Genomic DNA, 23,503 nt, shown 5'->3' on the forward strand with positions numbered 1-23,503 from the left:
AAATTTGAAAGTCATATCATATTCTTAAATTAACTGAACATTTTCAACATGTTAATCTATAAATTTGAATGAGAATCACTAATATAAACATTATTTTATTTTTCCTATATTTTGTTTTATTTTTTTAACTGATACATAAATAAACAAAAAATTATATATAGTAATGGAGGACCAAATGATATTTTGATATGTTTATATATTATGCAATATTTAAATCAGGTTAAACATATCTGCCTCCTAGAGTATCTCTCATTTTTTCGTGGTAAAACACTGAATATTCCTTCTTCTAACTTTTTGATATATACAATACATACTTGTTATCTATTGTCAGCCTAATATTCAATAGCACCCCAGAGATTCTGAACCCTATCTAACTGTAACTGTAACTGGCCATTCCTCCCGCCTCCTACTCCAAAGAATCTGGCATCTGCCATTCCTATCTCAAGTTCTATGAGATCAACTTCTTTTGATTCTCTACATGAATGAGGTTATACAAGTACTTGTTTTTCTGTGTCTGGTTTATTTCACTTAATATGTTGTGGAAATATTGTCAGATGAGAAACCAAGCAATACTTGGAGAAGTGGAGAACTCTGATTTTATTTTACAGTGGCAGTCCCAGATGAGTTCATACTCATAATCTGGGCCCTGAACAAAGAATTCACAGGATACTTAAAGGGCAGTGTGGGGAATCAGGTTACAAGGAATGTGTTGGGGTTAGTAAGTGAGCTATTGATGGGTTAGAGACCTAAGGTTCTTTAGATAAGAGCAGCAGGGGAGATCTGCTTTGCAAAGTTTATTTACAAGAGGAGACAAAGGAAGGCGGAATGGGCAATTATTTCAACATTGTGCCCTTTGTCTCAGCCCTGAACTTTCTTTTATAGCTTTAATTAGCAATTTCTCATGTCCTACAGCCTTGCTTGAGATAATCTTCTCGTTCAAATATAATCATGTCCAGTTCCATACTTGTCACATTGAATAGAATTTCATTCTTTGTATAGCTTAATACACCCCATTGTGTGGATATATCACATTTGATAGACACTTATATTATTTTCCTTTCTTGGATATTATGAATACTGTTGACATAAACATGGGAATACAGATATGTCTTCAATAGATGGAGGTCTTTTTATTAAAGGGTTGGCTCTGTCTGAACCCAGGGTTTTTGTCTCATAATTTCCAAGAATGAAAATCAAAGACAGTGAGAGCAAATAAAGTGGAAGAGTGTATTGAGATAGAAAAATAGCAAAGAGTAGAGCTCCCAGATCTGGTAGAGGTCCCAAGAGATGGTTGTCAGAGGAGTGATGTAGTATAAAGTTTTTGTTCATTTACCTCAAATATTACTCAAACTCCATGTTAATTAGGTCTACAAAAAGCAGTGTTCTGGTTGGCTGTGCTCACAGTGTTCTGATTCTCGTCATGCCCTAGTCCTTATAGTGTCCTCATTCTGGTCTAGCTGCATGTCCTTCTTTCTACCCTTTAAGATCACAGAGAAGTCTTAATGGCAGTTTCCACAGGCTCTTCTGTCCTAGCTATATTGTCTAATTTCAGCTAACTTCCCAGCATATTTGCTCAGTTTCCTGTGGCTATATATACAGTTGTGAAATTGCTAGATAATGTGGAAGTTCTATTTTTAATTTTTTGAGGAAGCTCATTACTATTTTCAATACTAGCTTTGAGGCAGGATAGAGAGTTGAAGAAACAGGTAAATTATATTATTTTAATAAATACTAAAAAGACCAGACGGGACATTGGAATGATGAAATAAAAACTAAAAAACCAGAGCAGCTAACCCCCCCATGCCTCCTTTTTAATGCTAAGTTACAAGAATAGGGAGACATAGAGAGGCTCTGTGTATCTACCTTCCTGTTGAAATGTTAACAAGCTGCAAGGCTCCTTGAATAGGTAGAGGGACAGAAAGAATGAAAGACCTGTCTGGCAAAGGGAACTCTTAAAACTCACCTATTGTCCCTATGTTTTGGTTGAACCTAGATGAGATCTCCACATTTTAGCACCCGTCCTTGCCACCTACATCCATTGTCTTAATAATTAGAGGTTGATAGACATGTATTCATCCATCTCAGAAAGTATATGACTACAGATGCAAATCACCATTTTTATCTTTATTCCCATTTCTTGAGTATGGAGCAGGAAATGTTTCTCCCTTTTCCCCCCATTTCCTGCTGCTTTATCCTGTTATACTAAAAATAAATCCTCTAAAACTGTCACCCTGTGACACTACTTGTTATAAGATACCATGAAATGCTTTTCACATATGGATCTCAAGTACTGTGACTTTGTTTGGAATCTGGGAAACTGTGGGAACCCCCTCAGCCTGCCTCCAATAAAGCTTGATTAATTCCCCCCAAATAGTGTGCACAATTGTCCTTTTCTCCACATTTTTATCCATACTTGTTGTCTTTTTTAATAAGAGCTATTCTTACTAAGGTCGGATGTTATTTCAATATAGTTTGATTTGCATTTCCTCATGATTAGTAATGTGAGATAGACTCACATGAACGTTCTAATCAACATATTGCCAACCTCTGTCTTTTACATTGTTCTGCTGTGGATACCGAGCAATACCTAGAAGTCTCCAATTATTATCCTAAACCTAAAGAATTGTTCAATCATTGACTTAACTAACTCTGGCCTTTCTGACTTGTTTTTTCTTTGAATCATTCTCTCCTGCAGTTACCGACAATGCCAAGGACAATAATTCTGATTGATAAAAATCTTGTGATAATGTGAAACTATTCCGGATAGCAGCAAATTTCTCATCATTGACAAGGATTTGCAAAACAGATCCTGAGATAATGATCAACTAGACCATGGCCTGACCAAGATCATCAATTATGCAAACTACTGACCCTCATAGAAACACATAAACATCTGATAAAGTTCTGACCACATTGCTAGTGTACAGCTTCCAAAAAACTTCCTAAAAAAACCTCAAATTTTCCTTTATTCTTCCTCTCCTGTCTTAAATGTAAATATATCTGCAGACTAAAGCTGTCTTGGATTTTGAAGAAGAATATTGCATAGTAGGGAAATAAAATAGAAGACTCTTCATCCCTGATATTCATGGAACTCTAGATTGTCTTTCTACATGACTATTTATAGGAAAGAAATAAAATTTTAACATAAAAGTATTTGTCTATATGATCTGCTACTATTTGCAAAAGCTAACTGAACTTATTAGGTAGCAATGAGCCATGAGTGATGGGTGAGGCAGGATAGATAGATGAGAAGACAGGGAAATATTATTTTAATAAATATTTAAAAGGCCAGACAGTGACATTGGAACAAGGAAGTAAAACCTACAAAAACAGAGCAGCTATCCACCCCTCCTGTATCTTTTTAGATCTTTAATTTACAAGAATAAGGCTAGCTACATTCCAGAGCTATCTGTGCTCCCCCTTTCTCTCTTTGAGATGTTAAAAAATAAAAACCTCCTAGGCTCTTTTGAAAAGGTGGAGGATATCATGTCTAACCAAAAAACATTCTAAGCACACCTTTTGTGCCTGTGATCTGAGTAGGTCTTAGTGACACTGCCCTGTTTGGCACCCATCTTACTCACCCAGATCCATTGTCTTTGTTTGTATTCCCTACTCTCCAAGAGTGTAAGACTAAAACATGAGAATCACCATTTTGAGTCTCTACTCCCATTTCTTGAATGGGGATCAGGAAATGTTGCTCCCCTTTTTTCCCATATCTCCCCACTTTTGTCCTGTTACATTAAATTCCTTTCCTAATAAACTTTAATATCATTTTTACTACATTTTTGTGTTTTGCTTGAATTAATCTTTTGTTAGACACAAGAACTGAGGTTTTTTTTGGGTAACAAACTGACACTGTCATTTAACCTTTCTTTTTCACTTTTCTCAACTGTAATGTAGAAATTGAATTACATGCTCTTAAATACACTAGTTTTAACTAAATTTCAAGTTGTTTGAAGCTTGTGATATTTGGATAAATGATTTTATCAGATATTTGCTAAAAAAAAAACATTTGAAGCTCATACATAAAAATAACCACTCAAAGTAGAAAAGATAGATATGAAATAAACACTCACATGCTAATTTATAAATAGGAAAACTGAGGCTTATTGGAGTTAAGGAGCTTACCCAAATTTGCACAGATAGAGGCTAATTTTGATACTGTAGGTTATGCTGTATTGTGCTATAAAATAGCATACTAATTTAAGTGAAGTTGTATAAGGGTAGAAATTATATTTTTAAAACTCAGTCTTTTATGTATACCCAGACATTTCATTCACTCACCAAGAATACTAGTTGAAGATATGTTACTTTAGGTAGTCAGAATTGTTGACAGTTAAGCACAGCAGGTACCTTGAGAGGCAAATTTCTATATTAATTCACCTTCAAAGTGGCCTTTCGTTTTTTCGGTTAAAACTTTGGAAAAAAAGAAACTGAGCATATGCAAACCATTCATGTGCACCATCCTTATGATGCAAGCTGAGCAAGCCCATAATCCTTCTGATTCAACATTTTAACTTTTTGAAAATGTGCTCCATGACCTTGAGCTAAGCATGCCCCAAAATACATATCTTTCCTACTTGAACTATGACTTCAAACAGTATGCACTGAGGAATGTGCACCTTAAACTAGCATGCTCAAGAATGTGCCCAACCCTAAGATATTTTCTTATGTGAACATGTGTAGGATCCCCGAGTAAAATTGCCATGCTTCCTTTGTTTGAGGAGGTCATTGCTTTTCAAATAACTCCATTGCTCTCCTTACCTGTTTTAAGTAATAAACCTTCCTCTATTCTTTGTCTGGCTGTTCTCAATGGTTTTTTCATTCACCAAGAGAAAAACCTGTTGTGTTTTATGACACAATGGCATGGAAACTTCCAGGAAATTTTTTAAAAAACAGGAGCTCTGTAATCTCATTCTAACCTTGTCACTAGTAGTGTAAACTTTAGGACTCCCTAAATTTGTGACTATACAAAACAAAAATATAATCATTCTTTATTATTACACAAAGTAATTGGTAAATTAAAATGAGAAGATGTAGGCAAAAAAAGTGTAAAAGAAAATAAAATGATTGAAAAATAATGAAGAAAATTATTTTTATTAAAATTAAGCAACTTCTTGGCTCTTTTTGCCCCAAGATGGCCCTGTCAGCTTGAAAGTGAAGTTTGGGCCATGGGGGCTACCCTGGAGGCTAGAGCTGCCTTGTGCCTGGTACACCTGCACACCTTCACATTTGCATCAAGAACTGGAGGCCTAAGTCTGGGTAGGCAAGAGAAATAAGTTAGTGAGTTAAAAGGAGGCACTACGTCACTCACTGAAAGGGCTGCCTTCACATCAATAACCAGGATGAAGAAGACTACACTGCAGTGAACCCTAGAGGCTGTTTCATTCACAAATTCATGCTGGCCATATTCCTAGAATGTCTAGCTGACCAGCTGGTCTTGAAGTACTGGACCAACAAGGTGGATATCTGTGTCTTCACCCTAAAGCAGTAGCCAGCACACATGCTCTACTCCCTTATGGGTGATAGTGAGTGTAACTCCAACTCCAAACTGTCCTCTCAAAGGTAAGCACATGTAGCACATGCCTGTGGAGGGGGACCCTCTTTGAAGGAGAAATGGCAGACTTGAAAAAGAGCACCATGGGCTGGGTGAAATATGGAGGAGGGTCAAGCCCATAAAATGGGATGGATAGAATGCAGAAGTGGACCAAGTGTGTGCAATGGCCAGATGGAATCTAGAAGCCAAGTTGGCTAGGTGTTCTAGCATGCATAAAATTCAAACCATGATCCAAGGAAGAAATATCCAGTCAACTGGACCCATGAGAACAAAACAACCAATCAGTGAAATCCCAAGAAAATGCCATAAAAACCTGTCCCCAACCCCTTATCAGAGTAGCAGTAATGACATTTCCCTTGTTGCTAGACTGCCCAACATGTTTCTTTAATGGTGTCCCAATAAATATTTACTTTACTCTCCTAGCTGGGTAAAATTTTTTACCAACCTAAGACTCAGAAATCCACAACAATGACCTTTTTCATATAGAGCTGTAACCTACGGAGGTCAGAAACAAATGGGAAAAGAGTAAAGAAGAACAAGGGGAAATGCATGCTCTCAGAGGGTAGATTCTAAGCTGCTCTTGAAATAAGACCCTTGGCTGTGCCGCTGGTCTGTCTTTACTTTTTTGGTGAAGGAACTAGAGTAGGGTTTCTTTGAGATACTTCAGGGCTTGCATGGCACGAAGGTTTCCAGTTGTCTGAAGCTTAGCTAATAGTTACTGTTCAGTGAGGATTTTGTGCAATTCTGGGACCCTATGGAACTCTGTATGAAGCCCAGGCTGGCCTCAAATTCACAATCCTGCCTTAGCCTGTAAGTGTCACCATGACTTCATTATTTGTCCCTTTCTCTAGCTGAATTGTATTCCATGCCTGAATGCACCCTGTCATGATTACTCAAACACCTATTGAAATCAGACTAAATCATTAAAGTATTTGCCATTATGAAGACAGCTGCCTTGCATAACTGTAGACTGGTTTTTATTTGTATGTAAATTTTCAAAGAAATTTTATAACACCTAGAAAGACAATTGCTGGATCATAAGATGTTGCCATGTTTAATTAAAAAAAAAAAACACTGTCAAACTGGCTTCCAAAGTGGCTGAACCACTATTCATTCGAGCAGCAATTAAGAGAGTTCCTGTTCCACATCCTTCAGAGCAATGTATACCCCAACCCCAAAGTATGGTGACTTTGAACTAAAGGAACAACCTCAGCTGTGACTACCCCACCCCAACCTCCCTATTTTAATACTCTTTCTCTTCCAAAGGACAGGGAGGGCCTACTATATGGCCAGGTAGGGTTTCTTTATCTCTTGTTTTCTACTGCACATAATTTTCATCAATCTTTAATATTCTGAGAAAAGTCCCTGTTTTTCTCAAAATACTTTCAAGTATTTCTTTGGTCCTCTTAGCACTTCTTAACATTTCTTATTTTTTGTTCACTGCAGATTTTCATCATCTGTTTTACAAGTTCACAAAACTCTTCTTCATGACTATCCAGTTCTGCTCTTTACCTCATTTATTGTGTCTTTATTTCAGCCATTAAAATTCTGCTTAGTTATTTTTTGTGTTTTCTTATGTCATACAAGCAGCATCTTCTCTTATATTGTTTACTACATGTATTTGCTAATTTTATATTGTATTATTATATTATATTATACTTCTTATATTATTTCTCCTCTTAAGGAATCTATGATTCAAGATGTCCTTTTCCTTTAAAATATTTGTTCCCCTTGCATTTTGTGCTGGAAACTCATATTTCCCTGAAAGTTTGACATCTTTGTTAGTATCAGACTGCATCCATCTCAAGTAAAATCAGTAGAATAGTTAAGCCCTAAGTAAAATAGCCTCAAGCAGCAGAAAATTCCAGTTAATTATCTCTTACCAAATAAAATTCCTCCTGTGGAGAATTTTTTCCTTTGTTATCCATAAAGAAGGACTGAGGAGGTGATTCTTCATAGGTTCTAGGACATCAGTAATGGTAGTTTAGAAGGGAAAGGGTGAAGATATGATTTCTTCACGTTTACTTGCCCTCTTCTGTTATCCTTAGCTCCTCTTACTCAGGAACCTTTTATACTGCCCTGTTGCCCTCCAGCAGAAATCCACCAACAACTTTACCATCATCCCAACAATTTGTCCAATTTTCTGTCTTTTTTTTTTTCTTGGTGTTTTTGTTTAGGTTAATGTTGGAGAATTGAGTCAGAAATTATCCTAACTCATCATTTTGAAGAGAAAAGGAAACAAAACTTAATTCTAATTCAAATTTTGCCCCAATTTTTTTATATGCCAATTCTATGTCACATCCTTTGCTTGTTAATCTCTTGAATAAATTAATATAATCATAGTTTCTGGTTCCAAAAATATGAACATTTTAAAGCTTTTGACACATGTTGTTAAATAACTATCTAAAATTTTATAATTTTCACCATAGCTATTAAGTGCTATTTTCCTACTCTCAGTACAAAACTAATCACCTCTAATTTTTTCCATTAAATAAAGAAAAATACATACCTCATTGTCTACTTTTCATTTTCTTGATGCTTATATTGAGAAACAGTTTTTGTACATTTCTCAGCTATCTCTTGGTTCTAGTATGTTTTCATTTCATTTATCTCTACTTTTTCCATGGTAATATTTAGCCTATTCTTATTGAATTATATGAAATAGAAAGTAGTAAAATTGCTCAATAATATTTTGTATATATATACATATAAATATATAAATACTGGGGCTTGAACTCAGGGCTTTACATTGCTAAGCAGGTGCTTTACCCCTTTGGGCACTCCATCAGTCCTTTTTTTTGTGTTGGTATTTTTGAGATAGGGCCTCACAAACTATTTGTCTGGGTTGGCTTTTAACACTGATCCTCTTGTTCTCTGTCTCTCATGTAACTAAGATTATAGGTTTGAGCCACTGGTACCTGATTGCTTAATGATATTTGTTGGAAATGTAGGCCCCAAAATGACCACGTGGAGAGGAGTGATCTGGCCAAGAGATTCTTTATTGTCGGGTGGGAAAGGGAAAGAGCCAAGAGAGAGTGCAAGAGAGAGAGGGGCAGGAGCTTAAATACCCCTCAGTGAGACTCAGCATGATCTGATTGGTTAGGATCTTATGGTTCATGCTGATTGGAGGTTGGGGCAGAAGGAGGATTCAAGCTAGACTTGAGGCAGGACCTTGACCCTGGAAAACAGAAGCTTAAGGTTGCAGTAAGAACTGAAACCTGTCAGCACCATTATTGCCAACATTCCTCCCTTTTTTGTTTGTTAAGGAGGAGGGGGCTTTGTGTTCACTCTGGCTTCTTCGAGCTGGCAAGGGGCGGCATAGGGGAAGGGAGGGTTAGTTGGCAGATGGCGTCGGAGTAGTGAGTCTCATAATGGCGTACACCCAGGCTCCAAAGGTGAAAATTTCCTCTTCCCTGATTTCAATAAAGGTTCCCTGTAGCCATAGATCATAAATGGTCTCCAGACACTCCTCTGGGCCTCATATGGCAGGTATTAGCCAGCTGTCCTCACGTAGGGAATCAAGGAACTGCAGTAGGCGCCTTGTAAGGGATTGAAGTGGCTCATAGTCCAGTGTCCCAGTAGGGTCTTCCGGCTGAGCTAGGAGGGGGTGATATCCCTGAAGGAGAAGCTGGTTGAAAGTTTGGTTAGAGATTCTGTTCACCTGAGACCTGAGAAACTGGAGTAAACAGGGTAGGAGGGTGCAGAGAGTAATGAGCATAAGCAAAGGACCCAAGAAAGGCAGGAGGCAGGTGACAAGAGGAGAGCTCAGCAGGTTGGTTAAGGTGTTTTTACTGGGTCTCCTTAGGAGGTCCTCAGCCAAGTCTGTTAACCTTTTGACATTTTGTTCCACAATTCTGGACTCATTGACATAATAGCAACATTCCTCCTGGAGGAAGAAACAGGTACCCCCTTTTTTGGCCATTAAGAGGTCCAGGGCCCTATGATTTTGGAGGCCCACCTGAGCTAGAGAGGTGAGCTGATGCTGAAGGGAGGCCAGTGAGGCTGAGGTGGATTCAAGGGTGATCTGTAAGCGCTCCTCAAAGTCCCTTGCTGAAATAACACTATGGCCAAGAGCTCTCCCTGCGAAGCCTGTGGCAGCAACGGAGGTTACCAAACTTATACCCACCATAACGGGCAAGAAGGCAGCACACTTTGGTAGAGCACCGAATAGGAGGGAGAATTCAGTTTCCCCATAAAGAGTAAGTTGGGGAACTATAATTACCAGTATGCAGGGCCCAGGGGTAGTTTGGGTTATGCAGGAGTGTAAGGTGCTTTGGCACCAGAAATATAGCCTTGAGGCGGATGCCAGTTGTGCTATAACTGTGATGTTGATATGACAGGCAGAAGAGAGAAAAGTTGGACCAAAGTGTCGAGAGTGGGGTACAGCAGGTGTGTGTAGGAAGGGGAACTTGTGTAGAGTCAGGTGCCCATAAAGGTACCGATGGCAAGGGAGGAGTGCATGAGGAGTTCCATAAGGCAGGGGAAGCCTTGATAGAAGATGAAGCATTAATGGGAACTGCAGCCAGCAGAGGATGCTGGAGGGAGGCACAAAGAAAGCAGTCAATGACACTAATGGATGTGGTGAGGTTCATGAGTTGGAGTGAAGCCTGGAACAGTTGGAGCCAGGTAAGGGTGGAGGATTGTTGAAGGGCCTGTTGTAGGCTTTGTTCTGACTGGAGGACCTCCGAAGTCACCTCCTTTTGAGTAGGGATTGGAAGGGTGAGCTCCCTGGAAATAAATCATAATGTGAGCTGAGGGTTTTGAGGCAGTGCACCCAGCATAGAGGGCTATCATTTCACCCCGAACCCATCTGTTGTCCCATGGGTTGGGGATGTGGGCCACGATGGTCCCATTTTGTCCCCTATAAAGGGAGGATTCATTGCCTGGGCCCCTTAAATTCAGTACCTGGTAGATGTAACAGGACCAATAGGGACATCCCCCATATTCCTGAGTATATGGTGCCCCCTTCTTGCAGTAGTCCTTAGTCTGGGATAAGAAAGGGCAATGGCATCCAAATTCGCTATCACTCCTGGGTTTGAAGGGGACTGAGAGAGGGGTCTGGCACCACTTAGTAGGGCAGTCTCCGGTGCCCACCAGACTGGTAATAGAGGTTTGTGAAACAGTGTAGGTCTCCCGTATCTTAAACCTCCAAAAGTACCCTCCAGTGTTAGCCTGCCCACTCATGGAGAGGAGGGTGAGAACAGTGAATAAAAAGAGAGAGTCAAGGCACATCCTTGGGGGCTGGGGAGGGAATATGGACCCGAGATATGTGAAGTTTCAAGGGGTCTCCAGGGGAAGGGGTGCAAATGAAGGTGGGGGATGAAGGTGAAGTGTCGCCGGGATCACTCTGCCTGTTGTCTCCGGGGGGCCAGGTTGGCTTTAGCCTGGAAATACGAATCCAAGACATTAGTTTTCCCAGAGTCTCTTTTAATCGGGCTGCGGTAGGAGTACAGAGGATGATTTTAAGGGGCCCTTCCATTTTGGGGTGAGGGATTTCTTCTCAGGGAAAAGGGGAGAAAAATAGACCCAGTCCCCTGGGTTTAAAGGGAAAGAGGGATGAGTGTGTAAAGGGTCCGGAGATAAGGTGTCTTGGTGTCACCATAATTGGGTTCGAATGAAGGAGAGAAGAGGAAAAGCAAGGTGCCCTGGGAGGGGGCCCGGGGAGGAGGTGATTCCCGGAGGCAGAGTTGGGCGACCAAACATTAACTCAAAAGGGGATATTTGTGTGGGCTTCTGTGGAAGCACCCATAGGCAGAAGAGGGCTATTGGAAGGAGTTGAACCCAGTCTAGGTGTAGTTCTAAGGTGAGTTTGGTGAGAACCTCCTTTAGTGTGCGGTTGGACGTTCTGCCTTCCCTGATGAGGAGGGGTGGTAAGGGATGTGGAACTGCCATGGGATATTAAGGGCCTTGATAATTGTTTGGGTTATCTGGGATGTGAACTCTGGGCCATTATCTGATTGGAAGGAGGTAGGCATCCCAAACTGAGGAATGATATGGGTTACAATAATAGATGCCACAATTGTAGCCCTCTTATTGGAGGTCGGGAAGGCCTCCACCCATCCCGAGAAAGTGTCTATCAGAACCAGAAGGTACTTGTGTCTCTTTACTCTGGGCATGTTAGTAAAGTCTACCTGCCAATCCACCCCCGGGGTGTGTCCCCTGGCCTGGTGAGTAAGGAATGGGCTGGGCCTCAAAGGGGTGTGTGGGTTAGTCCTCTGACAAGTGGGACATGTGGAGATGAGTGGTATAGATATTGGGAATCTTCTGGGGTAAGGGGGAAGAATGAGTTTAAGAAAAGTTTGAGATTTTGAGTGCTAGTGTGGAAGATGGAGTGTAGATACGAAAGGAGAACGTGTCTAGGGAGTGACTCATGGACTGGTTCAGGAGTCTGGTCCTGAGGTTGTGAGAGAGCCAGAGTGGAATAGTTCTCCCCTGCCACCTGTCGGGCAGCCTAATCTGCCTTAGAATTGCCCCTAGTAATGGGTGATGAATCTGTTTGGTGGGACCGGCAGTGGGTGATTCCAATCTTAGAAGGAAGGAGAGAGGCCCAGAGTAGGTTGTTAGTGAAAGTGGAGTTGGTGACAGAGGTCCCTCTCATGGTTTATAAACCCTTTCTTTCCAGATAGCTGAGTGAGAGAGGAGGTTGTGGAAGACATATTTAGAATCAGTGTATAGAGTGGGAGAATGGTCGGCCACCAGCTCAAAAGCCCTTGTAACTGCAAACAGTTCAGCCTGCTGATTGGTGTACTGGGATGGAGGGGCTATGCCTCAATGGTTTGGGTTAAGGATACTATAGCATAACCTGCTCTCCGTACACCCCCCTCTACATATGAGCTGCCATCAGTGAACCAGGTATAGGTGGAGCCCTGTAGGGGCCCTTCCTGGATGTGTGAAGGACAGGGGAGAAGGGCCTCCAGGGTCTCAATGCAGTAGTGGGTAGGCATGGCAGTAAAGGTGGGCAGGGTTTAAGGAGGAGCAAGCACGGAGAGTAATGGAGGAGTCATGGAGGAAGGAAACAAGAAGCAACAAGATCCGGCAAGGGGGAAGTATTCTTAAGCCCTTATAGGTGAGAAGCTCTGCCAGGTGGTGGGGGGAAACGACTGTGATTGTCCCCCTGAAAGTGAGTTTCTTTGATTCCTGAACTAAAAGATAGGTCACTGATAAGGCCCATAGACAGGGGGCCCATCCCCGGACTGTGGGGTCTAGTTTTTTGAATAAATATGCTACTGGGGCAAATGTGGGTCCCTTGTCTTGACCCAGAACTCCAAAAGCTAGGCCTTTATTTTCATAGACATAGAGGGTGAATGGTTTCTGTGTATCTGGCAGGTAGAGGTCCAGGGCCTGGAGAAGTGCCTGTTGAAGACGTTTGAAAGGGGTGTCAATAGAGATAAGTAAAGATTCAGAGGAGTCTCCCTTAGTGGCATCGTATAAGGGGGCTGCCAAGAGGGAATAGTTGGGGATCCAGACCCGGAAGTATCCAGCCAGTCCCAAAAAGGAAAGAATTTCTTCCTTCATTTTGGGAGCTGACATTTCCCAAAATGAGCTGTTTTCTGTCCAGAGTAATTACCTTAGAGTCATGGGACAATTGAACTCCCAGGTATGTAACTGTTAATTGAGAAAGTTGGGCTTTGTGGAGAGAGGCTCGATATCCCTTGTCTGCCAGAAAGTTTAAGAGTAAAGTGGTGTCGGTTTTAGAGATGTCTAGAGAAGGGCTATGTAAGAGTAAATCATCTATGTATTGGAGGAGAGTGGACCTAGGGAGATGGAGGTTTTTGAGATCATTAGCAAGCGCCTGGCCAAATAGATGAGGGCTATCCCTAAAACCCTGAGGGAGGACTGACCAAGTGAGCTGTTGTGAGTGGTGTGTGTGTGGGTCCATCCAGGTAAAAGTGAAAATGTCCTGTGAGTCAGGGGAGAGGGGAATGGTAAAAAAGGCATCCTTGAGGTCAAGGACTGAGAAGTAAGTGGAGGAGGCAGGAATAGAAGAGAGAATGGTGTAAGGGTTAGGGACGAGAGGGTGTATGGGTTCAACAGCATTGTTAATGAGTCTAAGATCCTGGACAAGGCGGTAGGTGCCATCTGATTTTTTTACAGCTAGGATGGGGGAGTTGTATGGGGAGTGGGTAGGTCTGAGGAACCCCTTTTGAAGTAAATTGCTAATGATTGGTTGTAGTCCCAGCAGGCTGGAAGTATGGAGGGGGTACTGAGGCTGGCACGGAAAGTGATGGGGCTCCTGTAAGAGAATCTTAATGGGAGGACAAGTGGCCAGAGAGGGAGTATTAGTGTCCCATACCTTGGGGTCCACCCCTGAGGGAAGAGTCTGGCTGGTAAAATCAGAAGGGCTGGCCATAGCCATAAGGGTGAAAAGGGGAATGGGATAGAAGTTAAATGAGATGGAGGCCCGAAATTTGGTCAAAATATCTCTTCCCAGTAAAGGGGTGGGACATTTGGGCATGACTAGAAACTGGTGGGTGAAAGGATGACCCGAAAAAGAGCAGGAAAGGATGACCCGAAAAAGAGCAGGAAAGCATGGGGGTCTTTCTGGGAAAAATAGTTTGTCCCCCTACCCCAACAATAGAGGTTTGTGATGGGCTGGTGGCCCCCCAAAACTCTGTCAGAACCAAAAAAGTGGCACCGATGTCCAGGAGGAGACAGATGGGGCACCCATCAACCAGAAGGCTTACCTTGGGCTCCAGGAACAAGATGGTTGTTGCCAGGAGGGGAGTCCCAAGGCCCCTTCAATTGTCAGTTGCCAGCCCTATGAGGTTGGGACTGGAGCGAGAAGCCAAGCTGGCCCCCTGCCGGGAGCCAGGGCAATCAATTGCCCAATGCCCAGGGGCATGGCATTTAGGACAAGGTCATGGTGTCAGCGTGGGACAAGGGCAGGCCTTGGCCCAATGTCCCTCTTGTCCACATTTAAAACAGGGGCCTGAGGGGCTCCCGGTTGGTGGACATTTACCCTCTCATTTTGTATGAGGATTTGGACCTCTTATAGCCTGAGCCAGCATCTGGTATTTTTGGCGTTTTACTTTTCATCCTGGGAGTGCAACACCTTGAAGGCCGTTGCCAGCACTTCAGTCTGAGGGGTCAGGGGGCCTCTATCAAGTTTTTTTAGTTTAGCCCTAATTTCAGGGTAACTTTGGGAGAAAAAATAAGTCATAAGGAGTTGTCTACAGTCTGTGGAATCTAGGTCAATGTTGGTGTATTGTTGGAGGGCCTTGGTCAATCTATCTAGGAAGGTAGAGGGGTTCTCTGTTTTGTCCCGGATGATTTCTTGGAGTTTCTCAAAATTAATGGCCTTTTGTGATGCCCATTTTAGTCCTGCCAGGAGACAGGTGGCAAATTGGTCTCGGAGAGTAAGTCCAGCTTGGGTGTTGTAGTCCCAATTGGGATCACGATCAGGCACCGCCAGGGCACCAGTAGGGTGAGCAGGACTGGTTTGGTGGACCTCATCTGCGTATGTGCAAGCCTGTTCCCAAACCCTTCTACGTTCCTCAGGCAAGAGGGTGTTAGAGAGAATGAGATAGATATCATGGTATTAGGCTGTAAGACTGGAGTAAATATTGAAATTGTTTGACATAGGCAGAGGAGTTAGTTGTGTAGGAGCCCAGGTGGGCTTCGATTTGGGAGAGATTGAGCATAGAAAAGGGGACATGAACTCTAACAATGCCCTCAGATCCGGCTACCTCCCAAAGGGGTGCTATGAGGGAAGGAGGGGGAGGCTGGGCAGCAAGAGTGCGCGACCTAGTGGCAGGAGGACTGAAGGTGGGGGAAGAGGGAGGAATCGGAGCAGAAGGGGAAGTGGGGGTGGAGGGTGGCGAGGAAGGGGGTGAAGAAGCAGGAAGTGGAGGCGGGATGAAAGATGGCAGGGTAGGTTGGGGAAGAGGAGGATTAGGAGGATTGGGTGGAGCCTGCTGGTGGTATGAAGGGGGCTCATCAGTTGGGTCGAAGTCCAAAGAGAGGGTGGAGGTTGAGGCTGAAGGCTTTAGAGCAAGGAGTACATGTTTAAGTTTGCAAGTAGTGCAGCGAGCCAGATTTAGACGGAGGAATGAGAAGGCTTGAACATATGGAATCTCTCCCCATCGTCCCGATCGCTCACAATAGTTATATAGATCCCATGAAAGGATTGGATCTAAAGACCCAAAGAAGGGCCAGTGACTTTGGTTGTCTAAAGGATAAGTGGGCCAGATTTGAGTGCAAAAGTGGATTAAATTTTTTGGTTTTACGTCTGGGGTCAAACCGAAGGTGTCTAAATTATTGAGGAGGCATCTCAGTGGGGAGTCAGACGGCAGAGAAGATGTAGAGGCACCCATTATGAGGGACCTGGTCCCGGAATGGGAGAGGAGGATATTATGTACTGTGGAGTGTCCTCACACAGCACAAATATCCGAGAGAATGCAAAACACACGAGAAACAGTCATCACTGAGTTCAGGTGGTTTGCAAGGCCGCCAATGGGCTGAGGGCTATGGGTCACCTGGGCCCAGGATTTTGATGATGGGTCTCTGAGACCCACAACAAAATGGATCCAAGCCCGACAAGGAAGGGAATCCCTCTACTGCCTGAGCCGCCCAGAGATAGCCAAACAGGGGGAGTGTTTGAAAACCCTGGAGACACCAAGGGGGGAGCCCGCAAAGGGAGCTCGAGAAGGGTATATTGACTCACCAAAGAATGTCTGGTGTTGGATGCAAGCAGAGGGATCAGGAGGATGAGTCCTGGCCAGTCACGTCCTCAGGGTGGTCGTGGGGTGAGTTGGAATGGGGGTCCCACCAGGATTAGTGGGGAGCCTCCATCCAAGTCATGGCACCAAAATGTTGGAAATGTAGGCCCCAAAATGACCACGTGGAGACGAGTGATCTGGCCAAGAGATTCTTTATTGTCAGGTGGGAAAGGGAAAGAGCCAAGAGAGAGTGCAAGAGAGAGAGGGGCAGGGGCTTAAATACCCCTCAGTGAGACTCAGCATGATCTGATTGGTTAGGATCTTATGGTTCATGCTGATTGGAGGTTGGGGCAGAAGGAGGATTCAAGCTAGAGTTGAAGCAGGACCTTGACCCTGGGAAACAGAAGCTTAAGGGTGCAGTAAGAACTGAAACCTATTGGCACCATTATTGCCAATATTTTTAATATTTCTTTGCTTCTTACGATTTCTCTCTACAAGTTTTTATCAACTATGTATCTATGTTAATATTAACAAAGCCTAATACTTTGAAATGTTCATTTTAAGAACACATGTTGAAGACCAATTTTGAGAATGTTTTCATTTTTCAGCCATTTCTTCATGTTCTGTAAGTAGCACATAAATTTTATACATTACCATTATTTTTTGAGCCTTATTTTATAACATATGCGTGAATTAAACCCATTGGAAATATTTTCTTGAATAAGGAATTTTCAAAGAAAATTCAAAAGAAAATGAGCATATATTTTTTTTCTCCTGCTTGAATTTAATGTAATTTTATCTTACCTTATGTTCTATCATTTGTATTCATGCTAACTTAGAGGAAAAACAGAACAATGATTCTTCAATGCAAGAATCATGGCTGATACCCTAATCATGAAATGCAGATTAGCAGAGAAAAATCCAAAAAACTTTTAGAACAAATTTTATATGACACAATAGACTTCAGCAATGAAGGAACCATAAAAACTATATTTTTATGCTTAGGTTCAATGATTCTTCATTGATTCTTGGATAATCATGTAGAAATAGATTGGACAAAAAGATGTATGACCTAATAATACATTAGGGAAGACTTCATGAAGACCTGTTTGTTCAGCTGTTCCTTGTCTCTTTGTGTATAGGGTTGAATGAGGGCCTTCTGACCTACTTTCAGGTCAGAAAATTCCTTTATGGCAATTTCTATTACAGAAAGATGAGGGAAAGTCAGAGTGTCCTTTGTTTCTGCAGTGTTTTCAATCATAAAGATGCCACCTCTGTGGGGCATTGTGTTGTAAGCCCTGACACTACTGTCTAGGCAACAGTACTCCATTGTATTTTGTCTTGGCTTATCATTGTTTTAGAGGAAATACTTTCATGGTCTATGTAGAGTTCAGATTTTTATAGCCTCCTCTGCCTGAAACATCATGTTGCAATGAGACACAATACAAAGGTATTTCTTTTTACCAGTGTCTCAAGGATAAAGTGATGGTTGACATACTTTCAGGCCAGGATTATTAAAATGTCATGATAAATTATTTTAATCTTTCACTGATCAGACCTAGCCACTGTCTTCCTTTATGTGTGTTCAGTCTTCATCTGATTGTCAGTAATTTTTTGTCAGGTACACTGCTTTATATGCTTTTAATATTTTGAGCACTTTCTCTAAGATGGACCTACATTTGAAACTCTTCTACTTAATATTTTCCCCTTTTATATATTTATAGTATGCTTTTCTTAACACACTCACTTGCTCTGCACTTTCAGTGGAGTTTGGTTCTATCAACATCATCTGCAAGATAGATCCAGTTTTTTTTCTGGTTCAGTGCTTTCTCTATAATCTCTATATCTACTATAATCATTACTGCTCAAAATCGGAGGGTTGTATTATGAACCATGAGCAATGTTGATAACTGTGTATGTAGATGTCTGCTAGAGGCCTGGATATATGCAGGATAATTTTAGGAGTGATTGTTTCTAACTTTATATATTAATAAAATAGTGTACCAGCTCAATTTGTTCTGAAATATCCAAAATTGCAGAATATTCTCAAATCACTGTCTGTTCATTGTACTTGTTTTAGTTAAATCCTGCCCAAATTGGGTTTTTGCACATAGAGCTTAAGAATATAAGAATTTGTGCACACTAAAATTTTTTTTTCATTTTTCTTTTATTATTCATATGTGCATACAAGGCTTGGTTCATTTCTCCCCCCTGCCCCCACCCCCTCCCTTACCACCCACTCCCCCCCTCCCTCTCCCCCCCCAATACCCAGCAGAAACTATTTTGCCCTTATTTCTAATTTTGTTGTAGAGAGAGTATAAGCAATAATAGGAAGGAACAAGGGTTTTTGCTGGTTGAGATAAGGATAGCTATACAGGGCATTGACTCACATTGATTTCCTGTGCCTGTGTGTTACCTTCTAGGTTAATTCTTTTTGATCTAACCTTTTTACACTAAAATTTGTACAAACTTAGATGATCAGCTATGATCTATGAGGTCTTGCCACATCCACTCACATGATTCAGAAAACAAATTATACTTTAGATGAAGAAGCTGCTATCATTTACTTGTTTATTTAATCTTTATTTTTCATTTCTTTTATTATTATTATTATTGTTGTGCTAGCTGGAGGTACATTGGAGGATGTACAATGGTTCTTACAATGTACCAAATATATCATACTATTTGTAATTAAACTTTTCTTGCTCAAATAAAATGAGGTGACCAAGCCTTCTCATATCACTACTTGCCTCTGGATATGCATTGATCCTGTCAGACAGTAACAAGCAATTGCTTCTTCTCCAAGTCAATGATGGCCAACAAACTGTCTGATCTTTAGGAGTTATATAAATTTCAGTATATAGTTGATTTATCATGAAGTGCTCTCAGAAGTTCTGTGTTTCCTCATGTAACAACGGCTGGTCTTTGTGTACACAGTGGAAAGCAAGAGAGCTAATTCACACTCATCTCACTAGTTTCTCTCCCAAAGCAAGAGAGCTAATTCACACTCATCTCACTAGTTTCTCTCCCACCACGCCATGATCAAAGGGATCCTTAAAAGATTCCTTCAGACCTTCCAGTCAATTTTCTTTGTGTGCTTAAAATGATGCTCTTTTTTTCCTTATCTATAAATGTTTCTATGGATCACAAACACATAAAAGTAAGAGCAATAGCATCTGCTTTCCTATTGCTAATCATTTCCTTTCTTTTCCCCACATCAGGATAAGAAAAGACTTCTAGATGTTTGTTCACTGTTTTCTACATTTCGTACTTGAAGTAACACTAATGTCTTAGTTAATCCAGCACATGAGTTTTTTTTCTATATTATTTAGGAACTCTATGAATAGAATTGACCAAATTCTCATTCATATATAAAAATGCAGGAATTCTCTCTCTACATAGACATGGTAGAATATCCTGTTCAACCTTAAGATGAAAAATCAAATAATCTAAAAAATAACTTCATCTGAGCCCATTAGACAGATGCCAAAGCTACTAAGTGAAGCAAATTATTTAGGAGATCTAAGTTCTCCAAGGAAAGGTCAAGTGCCCTGGCTCATGCTTATAATCTCAGCTACTTGGGAGACAGAGATTGGGAGGATTATAGTTTGATGCCAGCTTGGGCAAAAAGTTGGTGAGACTCCCTCTCAACAAATAAACTGGGTGTAGTGGTCGTTCCTGTAATCCCAGGCATAGGTAGGAGGATCATGGTCTAAGGCCAGCCCTAGGTAAAAGAGCAATTCCCTATCCAAAAAAAAGCATAAAAAGGACTAGGTTTATGGAACAGAACTGAGTGACTGACTAGCAAGTGTGAGGCTCTTAGTAAAAAAGAAAAAAACTTTTCAAGGAGATACATGAAATATTTTACCTTTGCCAAAGCACAGGTTAAAAAGTGGCAGTCATAATGTGAATAAGAGAAAGACAAGTGAAATGTTAAGAAATTGTTAAAAGCCGTGTGTAGGCTAAAGTAGAAGTTGATGATCCCTGGGATCCCCAACATAATGAATGTACAGATTTCTCAGCACCTGTGTTTTTTGAACTCCATCATGTGGCTTTTGAAAATGCCTGGGTACGGAACAGGAGACCTGCAGGAGCTCCCTCCATAGTGAGAAATGCAGGTGGTGATTAGTACTTGGTGATAGGAAATACAGGATTGAAACCATTTTCTCATATAAAGCAAAAGCCCTCTGATACTTCAGAAGGGCAGAACTTTTGTTCCTTGGTCTCCCAAACAAGTTTGGTTGCTGGTGAGGGAGAAATAGAAGCAAAAGTCATCTGCTACTGTGAAAGGGGACAGAAACCTGCTTATATCCAAGACTCCGCTAACACTACAGAAAGGACTGCTGTCACTAGTGAGAGGCAATGAACTTGCTCCCACACAAGATCACCAATGGCAGAGTTCAGCTGCCATGATGAGAAGATATAGATTGCCAATTTTTGATAGACTTCTTCTGAAACCTTTAATCAAAGAACGAGTCTTCCATATAAAATTTCATAAGGAGAGAATCCAGTTTGCTTATTAGGGCTGTCCCTGTTTCTAAGAAGGACAATAGGCAGAACTTGAGTCTATTTTAGGTGGGTGTCCTGGCACAATTTATTTAGTTGTAGCTTTAAAGTCTGGTTCACGCATTCTACCTTGCCTGAAATCTAAGGATGGTAGGCAATGTGCAGCTTCTAGTGAATTTTTAGAACTGTGGTCAGGCCTGCACAACCTTGGCCACAAAGGCAGGCCCATTTTTTGATCCTATGGTGAAAGGAATGTCATAACACAGAATGATTGCCTTTAGGAGGAGCCAGTCCCCTTCTTGGGCTCTTTCAGTTTGGGTCAGGAAAGCTTCCACCCAACCCAAAAAGGTGCAGACACATGCCAGTAGATACTTGTTTCAATTGGCTCTCTAAGGTCCATTTGGATGTTTTTAAATGGGGTATTTCCAATACTCTGGATGCTTGATGGTGGCTTGGGCCCCTGGAATGGATTGTTTTTGGTGCAAAGCACACATCACTCACAAACAGCACAGGCTATGGTGGATAGTTGAGGGATGTAGAGATATTTCTCAAGAGCAGCTTCCAGTGCAGTCCAGCCAATGTGGGTGTCTTGGTAGTAAGATTGTATCATTGAGAAGGCTAGAGTTTTTGGAATAACTATCCATCCATCTTTGAGTCGATACCATCCATCTTTGAGGACTCCTCCCTCTCTAGTGTTGAGCCAATTTTGTTCGTGTTGTGAATACTCAGTCTCTTACTGGTGTTGGTAGAAGGGTGGCTCCCAGAACAGGTACAGGGGAAACCGGTTCACTGCTAGCTGCAATTTGTCTTGCTGCTTGATCTGCCCTTCAGTTTCCCCAGTGGTGATTGAGTTTCCCTTCTGATTGCCTCAGCTACCTTCTTAGGAGCCCAAAGAGCTTCTAATAACTCAAGTATTTCTTGGATGTACTTAATGTCTTTACCTCCTGAATTTATGAGTCCTTTTTCTTTATACAAAGCTCCATGGACATGCAGGGTAGTAAAGGCATATTTAGAGTCTGTGTAGATGCTTGCCTGGACCCCTGCTGCCAGTTGTAGGGCACGGGAAAGGGATCTGTCATAGCCTGGTAGCCTTTGTCTTGATGAACAAAGCTGTTTCCATCAGTGAAGTAGTCCACATCTGGATGATCAAGCTGTTGGTACTCAGATGCAGGGCAGCTGGAGAAGACCTCATTCATAATTTCAGTGCAGTCGTGGTCTGGTCCTCCTGGACGCACAGGAAGGAGCATAGCAGGATTTAAGGTTTTCACCATCTTGTTTGAGACGTATGGGTTGTCACACAGCCAACCAAATGCCCTGGTATTTGGTGATGTGGGCATTTGTCAGCCAACATTGTTCTTTATGTTTCATGAGAATTAAAACTTCATGAGGAACTTGTACTGTCGGGTCTTTTCCCAGAGTTAACTTATCTGCCTCAGACACTAACAATACTGTTAGTGCTAGTGCTTCCAGGCAGGGAGGCCATCCTTTGGCAACAGAGCCTAACTGTTCAGACAAATACACCACTGGCCGATGCCATGACCCTAGCATCTGAGTGAGCACCCCGACTGCTGTGCCATTTCTCTCATGTACATAAATGAAGAATGGTTTATTTAAATTTGGAAGTCTCCATGCCAGAGACTGAGAGAGAGCCAGTTTGAGATCACTAAAGTTTTTTTCCTGTAGTCCTGCCCATTCCAGCAGGCTCCATTCTCCTCCCTTTGTGACTTTATAAAATGGTTTTGCTATGACAGCAAAGGGATCCTGCTGCTCCTAGGAATTCTCAAATTTGTTTTTGGGTAGTGGGATCAGGGATGGAGCACACAGCTTGTTTCAATTCATTCCCCAGGCACCTAATTCCTCTAGAGATGTGGAAGCTGAGATATTTGACCTTAGACTGGCAAATTTGGGCTTTTTTCTTGGATACCTTGTAACCAGTCTCCCAGAGGTGCTTGAGTAGCAGATGTGTTACTGTTGTCCTCTTCCATCTTTTGGATCACCCCATTGGAAGGCAAAAGCTGTTGGCTCTGAGGGGCCAGTCTAATGCAGAAGAAGGCATCCTTGAGGTCCAAGCAGGTAAAGACAGTTGTATCTGCTGGGATGAGACTGAGGAAGGTGTATGGGTTGGGCACCACTGAATGGTGGTTCACCGTGGCTTGGTTGACTATCCTCAAGACTTGGACAGGCTGGTAGTCATCTGTCCCAGGCTTTTTGACTGGTAAGAATGGCGTGTTCCATGGGGACTGGCAGGCCTTGAGCATGCCGTACTTCAAAAACTGATCTAGGTGCTTTTGTATGCCTGATTGTGCCTGGCGAGAGATTGGGTATTGCTGCTGTCTACTTGGAGTTGCCCTCAGCCAGAATTCCTCCATTACAGGGGGAACATGTTGAGCAAGTCCTGGGGGATTTTTTCAACCCATACTCCTGGAACATCAGGGAAAGGCAGCTCTAATGGTCTGACTGGCTCCTGTGGCACAAACAACCACCATTCTTCTGATTCTGGAGCAGTTAGAGCTAGGACCTTTGCAGTTGGCCATCCAATGGGGAGACTTGCCTCATCACGGGGAGTAAAGGTGATTTGAGCTTGAAGTTTTGGCAGGAGATCTCTCCCCAACAATGAGACAGGGCAGTCTGGGAGGTACAGGAACTCATGAGTAACCTGGTAAGTTTCTTTGGGCATATGGTGCCTGTGTCCGTGAGCCTTGTCACCATAATCTTGGATTGTTGCTCTGCTTAAGCCTTAAACCATGAGGGGCTTGGTTCTAACTAGATCTCATCAAATACT

This window comes from Castor canadensis, chromosome 1, assembly GCF_047511655.1.
Source record: "Castor canadensis chromosome 1, mCasCan1.hap1v2, whole genome shotgun sequence".
NCBI classification, from domain to species: domain Eukaryota; kingdom Metazoa; phylum Chordata; class Mammalia; order Rodentia; family Castoridae; genus Castor; species Castor canadensis.